At 40.4% G+C, this 12,527-nt stretch overlaps 1 long non-coding RNA gene across 2 annotated transcripts; it reads right to left on the bottom strand.

Annotated features, from left to right (window-relative positions):
* Positions 1-2,403: 2,403 nt before the first annotated feature.
* LOC135499800 (uncharacterized) lies at positions 2,404-12,492 on the bottom strand. Of its 2 annotated transcripts, none has more exons than XR_010449344.1 (8): positions 12,372-12,492; positions 11,372-11,440; positions 10,683-10,751; positions 9,263-9,944; positions 8,751-8,880; positions 7,173-7,287; positions 5,815-6,179; positions 2,404-4,269 (listed from the first exon to the last, which is right to left on the bottom strand). It is a non-coding gene; the product is annotated as an uncharacterized LOC135499800 (long non-coding RNA). The 2 variants fall into 2 exon arrangements; XR_010449345.1 differs by having other exon boundaries at positions 8,751-8,877.
* Between the last annotated feature and the right edge of the window lie 35 nt (positions 12,493-12,527).

Genomic DNA, 12,527 nt, shown 5'->3' with positions numbered 1-12,527 from the left:
AATCGTTCGAGGCTTGCACTGACAGTGGCAGAGTGCAAAACACCTCTCTTGACTGGCTGTTGCATCATGCCTGCTAAACTTCAAAATAAATGATGTAAATGTCCAGTTTTTCTGCTTTTCTTCCAACTAACACAGGATGTCTCAAGCCTGACATGGAGACATAGTCACAACCTATCCCTTTCGCACCAATACTTGCTATACAAAAGATATCTCAGAAGGGATCCACAAGTCAAGGACTTGACATGAAGACATTGTCACAACATATCATTGTCGCACCAGTTCGACCTGCAGTAAGACATATATAGCCTACTATCACAATCTTACTTTCCCTAGACGAGAAAGAATTGAAAAAAATCTGTTTAGCTCTTTCAAATCGAGTGTTTAGCATGAAGACATTATCACAACTTGTTGCACCAGTTCGGCAAACGGTGGCAATCTTCCTTGCTATATCAGTGTATATACAGGATGTGTCGGGAAAGAATCAGTAATATAGAGACATTGAGACATTGGGTGATATGAATAAAGACTAGCAAATGCTTTTACTCCGGTTTTGTACAGGAAAGCCTAGTGTAATGTACATGGAGATTTAGATAAAAGCATTTGCTAGTCTTTATTCATATCACCCATTGGCACAACCTTGCTCTCCCGCACCAGTGAGCATCCGGTTATAACCCTCATTTGTGACAATCATCCTTGTTTGCTGTCTCTCTCACGAAAGGATATGTTTTAATTATAAAGCCTGACGTTAAGATATCGCCTCAACCAATCATAGTCGCTTCTGGCAAACATTGTGTCAGAACAACTTATGTATGTAACGGTATGTACATGTACATGTATATCATTAGAATAAAATGATTCATTTTAGTCTGTTTTCATTTTAAAGGGCAGGACGCCCCATTCTCCCACTCAGACATTGTATGTAAATTGCGCCTCATTCCTTGTCGACTGACAGTTTCAATTTTAGTGAATCCATCATGTCCGCAGTAAGAAAAAGTTCCGACTCCTTCCACATCCTGAAGGCTCTCATATTAGCATCCTAATCTTCAGGGCCTTTCCTATTATACTTTGCGCCAACCATCTAATAGATCCTATATCATCCATACATGTCAGTCACTTATATTTTTAATAAATCTTATTTATCTTTGTCTTGAACCCTACCTTATAGTTGCTAGAGCATCCGTGAGGCAGCTCCCTTGATGATTTCTTTTGTGATCATCTGAGGAATTGGATATGGATTCATACTGGTGATAAACAATGTAAACTCAAGTGACTGTGGATATCTGAGAGATGTGGATTCATAGTGGTGATAAACCATTCAATGCAGAGAGATGTCCAAACATGAGTTATTAGTATTTTATGATTCTGTATTTATTGAAGGACTATTGTTATCAATTCATGGTTGCTCAACTTCTGTTGATAATTATTCAATTTCTGTTTGGCGTTGGTCTCAATCTAAGCTTCCACATGACCTAACGGGGCTCAAGGTCATATTAACCCCCTTATGATATCTTGCTGCATCACACTCCCAACCCAACAGAACATCACAACCTAATTGTCCTGGAGTTCATGCACATCCCCCAGATGGTGCACAAGCAAAAGCCACCAGACTCTGGAGAGCTTCACTGGGACGACTCCTTGCTCCTTAGGCGTTTCTTTTACATAGTGCATATGTATAGGGCCTATGGAAGTTAGTATTATTAGACCTCTTCATGTCTTGGAAGCATGTGAATCATGGCAACAGTCCCAGTGATCCAAGAAGTATTTAGAAGCAATTCATCAACCAAGCTCTTGTGCATTTTGAAACCATGGTTTAGACCTACTGTGAAGCCAGCCAGGTGCTGTTCATTTTGCTTCAATCTTCTTGTAGGCTGCTTGAGATGTGAATAAATTTGTTATGAATTCCTTCATAACTTTGTCACTTTATTGTCCGATGGAAACAGAGGAATCTGGTGTGCTACCAGTAAAACCACATGATGTCACTCTTCTAAAGTTACCAGTCTGGCTATACTGTGAACCTCACTTTGTCGGCCAGAGTCCCATCACTTGGTTACGTACTTTGCTAGCCCTTGCCCTGGGGCCAAGACACCAGGAAGGCCTACAAGGGATCACAGTTTTACGTTTCGTTTCAAAGAGATAGAACTAGGCAGTTTTGAGTCAAGTGTCTTGCTCAATAGCATGAAATGAAACATAATCACATTCATGACTATCTGATTATGAGCCTGCACTTCAACCACTGTGTCACTGGTCTCCTGATGGGTTGTTGATTCAGCATGTTTTACTTTGACCTATTTTAAAGGTCAAAATCTGGTTAGCACGACAGCGGCTCCTGTGAAAAGTTTCGATCAGTGATGGTGTCCCAACAGGCAAGTCAATAAGAAAAACACTGTTTCTCTTTCAAAAAAAACTTTATTGTTGTACATTACAAGGAAAACACATGACGATTTGGAATGTAGAGTAGGAGGAAACCCGCACACCGGGAGAAAACCTACGCAGTCGGAGGGAGTCGCCATCTCCATCACACAGGTGACAGGTGCTTATGTTTGAAATGACTTCATACATTGTACATCATAGTTTATACAATGATCGTAGTACATTATTTTTTTGCTGCACCACTCCGAAAGCCCAATACAAGAAGAAAACCAGAAGATAGGATAGTAATCCCTTTAAGACGTGGTCAACTTCTTTACAAGATGTCACAAAGAAACACTGATAAGTGTCTTTGCAACACAATGCTAAATTGAGATAAAACACAATAGACTCAACTACTCCACCACAATGGTTTGAGTTAGCACTAAACCTCTTCATGCATTCACATGTATAGCTATTGTATTAAAACCTATTGTTCATGCCTTCAGGTGAGCCAGGTGAACTTACAATAGGTTTGGTCACTGCTGTTGATTTGCAGGAACTAATTTGAATAACAAAGGAACCACATTTGTCATGACCACTGGACAGAGCTGGCTGCCACTTAGCATAACAAAAGGAGCAGTTGTGACATGTCATTTGCATGACAAAAGAGGTGACCTTGACAGGGCAAAGATTAAAAGTTGGCTTTGCCATACTTTTTGCAAAGTCATGGAGTCTAGATCTCATTTAGACATTTTACAAAATATTTACATATGGGATTTACAAATACATTCATACGAGACAAACAGTTTAAAACGTCTAAAAGTTGACGTTTTTAAATTACACTTTTCTCAATCAATTCAGAATCAAGTCCTAAATTCTCATGACGGCAGGTACCATTGTCCTCACCTATTATCCAAAGAGATGTACTCATATAGAACATCATCATCATAAATTTAGGGTCCCTAATAAGCCGTAACAAAACATGCATGCATGCCACCATTGTCAAATGACACGATTTGACAACGGCTCACTGCGTGACCACTAGGGAAGGATCAGTCTTTAAATTTTCAATAAAACAGTGAGAGTTTATCAAACTGTTTTAGTTCAATTGGAAAGATGTTTTGGTATTTCAAGATGGAGGTAATTCAAATTCAACATATCACGTTGTTGGTCATTTGTCTCGAGCATGAAGGTACATGTGTTGAGCAATTGAGCCAGCCAGTGTGATGTAAGGTCCAGGGCATCAGAGCCCAGGCCATGTCAGTTGATTCTGTGATACTGATGAGATTGAGAAACAGAATGAAAGGCCTACAGTTCCATCAGACACATGTGTTCTTGTTTCGTGGGGTCAGCGAAACAACAACACATGGACCCCATGTCTCAAGTGATGGATATACCAGTAATCAAATAAATATCTGATGAATTCGGTGATTTTTAAGCAGAAAAATTACTTCAGGGTCCTCATTATGCCCAAGGCGGCTGTTGGTTCGTCTGGTAGCCACAAACAACCCGTCCCCCCAAAATTTAGCTTGAAAATTATTTTGTTTGGGTTCTGGCGTGCCTTGTCATTTGGCTCCCTTGTTAGTCAGAAACATTCCAACCCACCATAATTTCAATTCCTTCTTTGAAAAGTGTAAGATTTTGAACCATGGCACAAGTCATGGTCATAACCAAACATAGATTAAAATAATCTATGCTAATTGTCATAAGCAAGGTAAATAAATATTTGCCTTCTCACCATCAGAAAAATTTGAATTTTCATTAAATCACCTTTCAATCAGATATTTTGATAAAACGATAAAGCCTACGATGACAAAATACAATCTAACCGTCGTATTGTTACTTGACGGCGATGGGAGCATGGTTGGGATGTGCTAGGTCAACAACATCCTTCTCCCTTCTGTGGGATGGCTCATCATGCTGAAAAGAAAAAGACAACATGAAATTAAAGTTGTTCATGTAGGTGCACATGCTCAAGTTGATAATTCTCAATGTCAAGGGGCCATTGTGCTGACCGTATAGATATCTTATTGTGGTAGACAATTCATGCTGGTTGAGAAATGTGCAATAGGTTTCAGACAAAGAACTTTTCGAAAACATTATCTCTATTAAAGGGAACTGGAACCGCCGAGCGATTTATTCAACTTTTCGACTTTCACCTCCCGAGAAAGTCAAACTTCCAACTTCCTATTCGAGTTCAGATTTGTAGCTCCGCCCCCAGTGCCCGAGCATGCGCAGTTCAATTTGTTATTATTAAGAATCATGTGAGAATCACGTGAGTCATGCGATCTTTCATTCAAGAGTTTTCGTAGTAAATTCCATAGTAGTGACGTCACTCAATGATTGACAACTAGGCGCCATGTTTCATTCATGCCTCGTTCTGATCACCTGATACGCTGGAAATGAAAACGAGGTCATACGAACTGGCTTGGCGGTTTCAGTTCCCTTTAAGCCTTCATTCAGGACTCATACTCTTGAGCGCTGCTTTGGATCAGCATCATAAGACACAAATCTGTGTTCCTCCTTGACATGCCTGATGTCATTACGATGACTTATTCTATCCTTAGAAAAATCAGCAGTTTCAGAAGGAGGTAAAGGACTGTAGAATTTGAGGGCAGTTCCGTAAAAAGGAACATTTTCCAAGTCATTTTTGGGATTCAGGTGTTTTAGAATACCAGTTACAAAGCGATTTTCATCAGAATTGCACAGATGATAGTTTTGAATAGTTCAAATGCGGCAAGTTCTGAATAATCAGAATTTTCATGCACATGGTTGTTCGACACCATGATACATGTTCAACTCGGATAATAGATAAGCTAAACTGAGTTGGCCATTGGCCATTACGTCACTGTTCCAGCTTGGCTTTTGTTTTGATTTAGTAATAATATATCGACCAAATCTTCGAATTGAGACCATTTGCCTGTTTGCTATACAAAACTGAAGTCTGAGATCACGCCTCCTTATTGCTGTCCCGCTGCCACAATGGCGTTCTTATGAGAAAAGGCAGACCTCAGTACACATAATGGGCAATGCACTGAGAGGAAGAAAAAATTGGTGCTGTTAAATGTACTGTGAACACAATGAGGCTGTTCCTTTGCCCTCCCAGTGCCATTTGTGTAGAATCTCAAAAGTACAACAGTTTTCATGTTTTCAAAGAATTTTTCCTGGTAAAAACCTTATTTCTGAATGATGCAATCATGGAAGAGCAAGCTTACATGTGTGGAATGTGTAACAGATAAGGTTACGAACAATCCTTATTGTCTAGTTCTTTTCATTGTTTTACTAATTAAGTTTGGTCCAAACTATCATCAACATGAGTTTGATGAAAATCGCACTGTAATTGGTGTCGCAAAAACAACGTTGAAAAATTGCTCCTCAACAGAGAGCTCACGATCTCTAAATCGGGCCAATGGCTTCACCTAATCAAAGACATTTGAAAAACTGAAATTGACTTGTTTACATTACCGTGTGATGGCATCCTTCCGAAGGTATGAGATAGGCTGTCCTCATGATGGCTGCAGGATATCGTGTCAGGGCTCTATGTCCGTAGCTTTCCCTAAGTCCAGAGAGTCCCTTTGGAGTTGGATTGTCATTATTAGAACATTGTCATTATGGTCTCTTAGAATGACGCACAATTAAGTGTCCAATCCATCCACACAGCAAACACGTTCCCTTCCTGATCTTAGCGAAGGTTCTCCTTGAATTGGTCTGTCAAGGCATCGTTTGCTGAACTGTGGTTCGTCACTCCTGCACATGGATATCCCTCAGCGCAACCCTTCGACCCACTGAATCCACTCGACTCTCAGTCATCTGCCCATATCTGTGAGCGACTGGAAAACAAAATTTAAGGTTACTCCATTGCTCTACCATAATTAATGCACTTGTGCCATAGGGACTTTCATTCAGTTTCATCAAATTCACCAAAGTAGTTCATGATAGAATCACAACCCTTAAATCCTACACCGTTCGTTAAAAATGAGAAGTTTGTAATTGAATTTGAAATTTCTAATTGCACAAATATGTGACCCGCTCTACCAAAACTAGGCGCTTGTCGCATCTGAACTAGACAGGTTGATACAGATTGTTGTTCATTTCCCTATTGTAGACCTTTTGTGAAATGTGACCAAATCAGTTTGTAATAGATTTCACAAAAGGTCTACAATAGGGAAATGAACAACAAGTCCGTATCAACCTGTCAAGTTCAGATGCGACAAGCGCCTAGTTTTGGTAGAGCGAGTCACATATGTTCGTGTTTAGTATAAAGGAACGATGCAGTGACAAAACATGGATGGAACATCTGATAGCCTGTCTATTTTCAGTGCAGCCACAGAACATTGGAATATTTATTGGCACACCCTGTAAATACACTTTACGGGGTGAGTTCGTTTGGTTTCATGAGTACAGTGTATGCAGGTTCAAGGTTTCCCGATGTGCGAAATCTCCCTGAAGTTGCTGAAGTCTTCAAGCAGTATGGGGGTATCGTTAGCATATAGCGCATCTCTGCCTGCATAATCGGGACTCGATCAAAACAAGGCGGCTGAAGTGGGGTTTTCAAAAATCATCGCTTGAGTTTCTTGAACGGGTTGGATGTTATTTAAGAAATGTGTTCTTATCTTAATTTTCTAAAAGCCATAATACCGATGACCACAACGCTGTACTACTTGACACTTGTTTTGCAATTCAATTCCAAACTGAGGTTGCTAAGTGTGAAGTTTGAAGATAAAATCCACCATTTTGCGACTCTACTTTACCCCGATAATGAAACGAACTATACCCATGGCTATGTTCACCCATATACTGTCTTGTCATCTGTTTATATTTACCATATATGCATTGGATTCCTTCGTCATCCAAAATCGTTCAGAGTCACATCTACCATAGCACGAATTGTAGATCTTGGTTGAGTGTTTGGGTCTTCTCGACAGTCATCATCTCAATCTGCAGAGGGCAAGATAAAGGGAAATATAGATTGAAACCAAAATAATTTTCACTTCAAGTGTCAGGTTTCGTTATCATGAACTTTCTGGCTTCACTTTTTAGCTCACCTTTCAGGGGAGCTGATGAGTAGACAGTGGCGTCCCTCGTCGTCGTCCGTCGTTAACTTTTGACAAAAGAGTGGCACGTTTCTTAACCACTTGACCCAGAAGGTTCATACTTGGTGTGTGGGTACCCCTAGGCAAGACCTTCTTTCAACATGAAAATTAGCGAAATTTGACTGCTTGTCTGCCATATAGGGGGCGCTCTTTGAAAAATTAAAGTGGCACTGCTGGATAGATGCTCAACGGGCCTTTTTCTGGATCAAGTGGAGTGAAGATGTCTTTGGTTGACGGCATTTTCTTGTGGAAAAATGTTGATCAGCCACACTCTTTGGCAGGCATAATCCTCATGATTCCTGGCTGATTTCATTTGTTGAAGACACTAGTCTTCAGTTTTTAGTCATAATAAGGGGGGAGAGGGTTCACAGAAAAGAAATAATTTCTTTTGGCTTCAGTCTATTTGGGATGGTTCCTAAGCATAAGTTGACATTAATTTCAATGACGCCCTTCAAGTTCTACTTCTTTTTTTATTTATTTTTCTCTGATCGTCTCCTAATTCTTTGGTCGTCAATGTTCAGATCAAAATTACAGCTTTAAAACCAACTTTGTTCTCCAAACAAATTCTCAAGTTGGCTACCTCTATAAAAGTTGGAACACTCAACGTTTTGTTTGGTTTTGACTGATAATGTAACACGTGACCAAAATGTCACTGTAAGCATCTAGTGACAGTGTCCGTGTCCGTGAGGATTTTTTGAATAAAACTAAGCCTTGAGTAAAGTTACAAATGCTTGCATCCTCCTTTAAATAAAATTAGTTAGTTTAAAATTGACATGTTCCATTGATTTGCCCTTTTTTTCATCAGGATTTTCCAATTTTTACATCACGTTGTGGATTTTATGTGTTAAAATATAAATCTCTTGAAACTGGCTTAATACTTGGGGCTCGTTATACCCCCTTCTGGTAAATGAATGTCACAGACAGTGTCGACTGATTTCCAGCTTGTGATGATGATTTCCTCTTCCAACAACGATCACTGTAGGGGTGAGCATATAATTTGTTCAAATTGCCTTGGATTTTTATATCAATGTTTATGACTGATATTACTAACAGCCATACATAAAATGTAACTCATGATTTGTCCAACTAATCAAGATCATCGAGGTCATGTTGCCCATTTGGCTGTTACTTGAGCACACTCGGTCAGGTGGTCTCACTCGGGGACAAAAGTTCATGACTTGGCCGCCAGTGTGCGGGTTTCGGCGACATGAAAAATGATCTTTTTCCCCTCATTGACTGCTGGTTGGACAGTTATGGAGTTTGTTTCATGAGAAGTTATAATATCAACCAGGACTAAGTGATGCTTACCCTGTAGACTGCAAAATCATATTTTGTGTCCTTTGTCCTCGTGTCCCTTGTCCTCGTGTCCCGTATCCTAGTATCCCTTGTCCGTGTGGCCATGGACCTTGTGTCCCTTGTACAATGTTGGCTCGGGCTGCTTAAAAAGAATCATATTTTTTGTTGAGGGGTTTATCTAATTTCTTAGTGTTTCTACTGCATGCTGCGTTCAAACTGAATCTGATTTAAAACTGTTTTCCAGAGAGCACTCTCCGGAATCAAAATGAATCAAAATTAACACCCACACTACACGCTTCAATGAGAATCAGCTAATGCGAATTCAATAAAGCACATTCAATTGTATTCTGGAACCAAATTGGTTGAAGAGGTTTCAAAACTGTATGAGCAGTATTGAGTGTGGCACCCCAATACGTATAAAAGTTGAAATTGTATGTCAGATTGATACTTCTTTCGGAGTTATTTTGACATCTTTGTAATGTTTCTTTCAATCCAGACGTAACTGAGGACTAAGTGATGCTTACCCTGTATGGCTCCAACATTGGCAGCAACATATCCTTGGGGTCCATCCAGTGTCTTCTTGGCTCTCGAGCTGGAGGCCGGCTCTCCTTCTTCTTCGCCGTCTTGTCGATTTCAGGGGGTGTATATTATTAGCGTTGTGAGGCACAAGGAGGTCAAGGACACTGTTGTTATTCAAAGAGCCCAATGTCTTCGTCATATGTACTAAACTGGTTTAGCACAAGTCCCACACGGACACGCCTGACATTTCGTCCGACGAAATTCCGCAGGTTAACAACAGGCCTATTCCCCAGTCATTCCATCCCCCTCGAGATCAGGTAGGGGATCGCTGGCCAGCTATTGCTTACTATTGTTAACAGTCGTAAGACTTATCCCGCCAACACTCTAAAACGACCAATTGAATGACTAGCGACACGCAACTGTTTATTGCCCCCATCAATCAACCACAATGACTCAAGGGGAACACGTTCCTTGAACCTAAGTCCATGTCATCACCGTCGAAACTTAGATGAGGACCGTGGAACAAAGTGGCAAGCATGCCTGGGACCCAGCCACCGTGCTTTGGACATGAGATGAGATAGACTCAAGTCGCCAGTCACGATAACCAAAGACACCAAGCGTATAGCTTGAATCGAACCCGATCTATCATCGTCATTGGTCACCTGGCCTCGCCTGGACAACTGAAAGCTGAATAGGTTGAAATCGATGATAAGCAGTAACCAAAAGTATAACAACTATAATAGCTAGATAACTACGATAGCTAGATAACTACAATAACTACTCTAACAACTAGAATAACAACATTAGCTACAAAATGAGCAAGTCAGTGATCAGACACACTTCCAACTCTCACAACGGTCACCATAGTCTCCCCCCCCCACATGACCTCCCGCACCCTTTTCCTATCCCGTCTCAAACACACACACACACATCATATACTGTGGTTACGACTTTTGAACATCCACTCGCATGAATTGCTGATGGAGGCATCACTGTCAAACTATATAACATGTTCAAAACTTGGTGTACATTGTAGCAGTGGCTTTATTCGTGCTTTTAAAAAAATTCTTGGGATAAAAAATGGCAAAATATAGACAAAATAGTTTTGACCTGCTTCAGGTTTGTTATATCTTTCACTTGAATACTTACAATATTCAACTCTCAGTGTGTGGCTTCTATCAGTTTTCACCACGTGATATTGCTTTGAAACTGAAGGACTGAATGCAGGCAAATCTGCCATTAGCATTGTCAGTTAATTCTATAGCTTGCTGGCAGATTGCTGTAACTAAGAGTGACACTTGGGGACTGACTTTTCACTTGTGGCCTTCAATAGCGTTGTTTTACTATTTTATTCTAATAATGGTAAAAAAATTGACAGTGGCAACTCAATCAACAATTTGAGCATAGTTGTTACTTGATCCATACCCTTCATCCGATCATCTTGCGCTTCATCCAAAAATCTTCGGTTGCAATTGCGGACAAGGTTTGTGGTATCTGTAATGATAAATTGGAACAAATGCATAATGCACTATTACAGGAATTCTAGTGTTTTCAGTCAGGAAATTACTGCCTAAATATGATGTTGAAATGCATCATTTTTAGTCATGAATTACGTTTCCTTCATGGAATTGATAGACTTCATTTCTTTTATTTTATACAAAGTTGCCATTCTTACGACTAGTTATAACAAGGATTTATGCAATTTTGGGAATTAGGGAGTTGAGATTGGTGTTGGGGAAGGGTTAGGGTTTGGGTAAGTGCTAGGAGGAAGGGTTCAGGCCTGGGTTAGGTTTAGGATTAAGACAGAAAAGTGAACATGACTGTCGTAAGAATAGCCAGTAGTTTGTATGTAAAATCCAATGGAACCATCAGAACAGCTGCGGCCTTGCACTAATGTAAACAATGTGAGCTAGTTCATTTCTCAAATTTCGTGATCAACCCAAAACTAACAACCAATGAAATGGCATCACCGCTTCAAATACGGCCTCCTGATTTAGTGACCAAATTGTACTCTCCAGTTCGCCAAAAGCGCGCAATTTCATATCTTTTGTCATTTGACAGTTGGACTTCTCAAGCAATCGGAAAGTCAGAATCTAATACTATATTATACATACCTAGCCTTCACCTTGCAAACCACACCAGCGAGAATCTTTCGTTGCAATTGCCGACAAGGTATACGTCATCTGTAATGATAAATTGGCACAAATGCATAGTTCAAAATTCCTTAAAGTTGAGAGCATTTTTTCATTTTCAGCTCAGGTGACCTATAGTAGAATAGCTATTCGAGTGGTGTCTCTCCGTTAAAGTCCCTTGATTCATTTGTCCTAGGGGCCGGGGACAATTTGACTACCAAAATTTTGTGTACTTGATTTATTTTTCATTTTAAGAATTTTTACACACTTCTTGCGTTTGACTCGGCAGCGATCTTGAAGGTTATCTATAGTGATGAAAATTTTATGGTGGGTGTGTCTGATATTAACATTCTGAACCATCAGAGTTAAACGGTTGTTGACCTCCACTTGGTGTAACGGAGTCCGGGTCAGCGGAGTGGATCCAAGGCTGGAGGGTCAAGATGGATATCAAGAGGTGATCACATGTTATGATCAGGGTTGTCAACCTGACCCACCTTTCAAGGACACAGGAAGGGTAACCTGATACGAAGGTCGACACTATCAATTCAGGTCGTCATTCAATTACTTTGTGTCGAGCAGTTTGATTGGCCACCCGTTTATGATGGTGCATCCGACAGATTATTACCTGGTGGGAGTTATCGGCAGTGAAAGGAGGAGAACTTTGGACTGATATTTACCACCGATAAGTCGGCATGAGGTCTAGGTCGAGGTACCTATGGCCAACCCTTAAAATGGTTCTTGGACGTAGATTCTTTCTCTGTACCAGCATAATACCCGTTGCGCGGGTTGTTAGGGTGATGGCTTACTGTGGGGTTGGAGCAATTTGGGTGAAATGAAATTATATGTCTGGGGGTTGTGATGTTGTCTTGATTTTGATATGCGTGAAATAGGTCGATGTGTGATGTGGAGCACTCCGCGCCGACCCAAGTGTTTACAAATTGAACATGATGATTTGGGGATGATATTCCTCCAAATTACTTACACTAAACGCGTTTTTGGCCAAAATGACCGGAAAATCAAACTCCACCACTCTTCAAAGTGGTCTCGACTTATTTTGATGAACTTTCGCGATTGGTGAAGAGTTGGCGTGTTACGAACTTAGTACAACAAATGCCGCGAGCATAGTGGGTGGCAGCAC

Source organism: Lineus longissimus, chromosome 15 (genome assembly GCF_910592395.1).
Source record: "Lineus longissimus chromosome 15, tnLinLong1.2, whole genome shotgun sequence".
In the NCBI taxonomy this organism is placed as follows: domain Eukaryota; kingdom Metazoa; phylum Nemertea; class Pilidiophora; order Heteronemertea; family Lineidae; genus Lineus; species Lineus longissimus.
The sequence above is the reverse complement of the archived record's forward strand: the minus strand, read 5'-3'. Positions and strand labels throughout refer to the sequence as shown.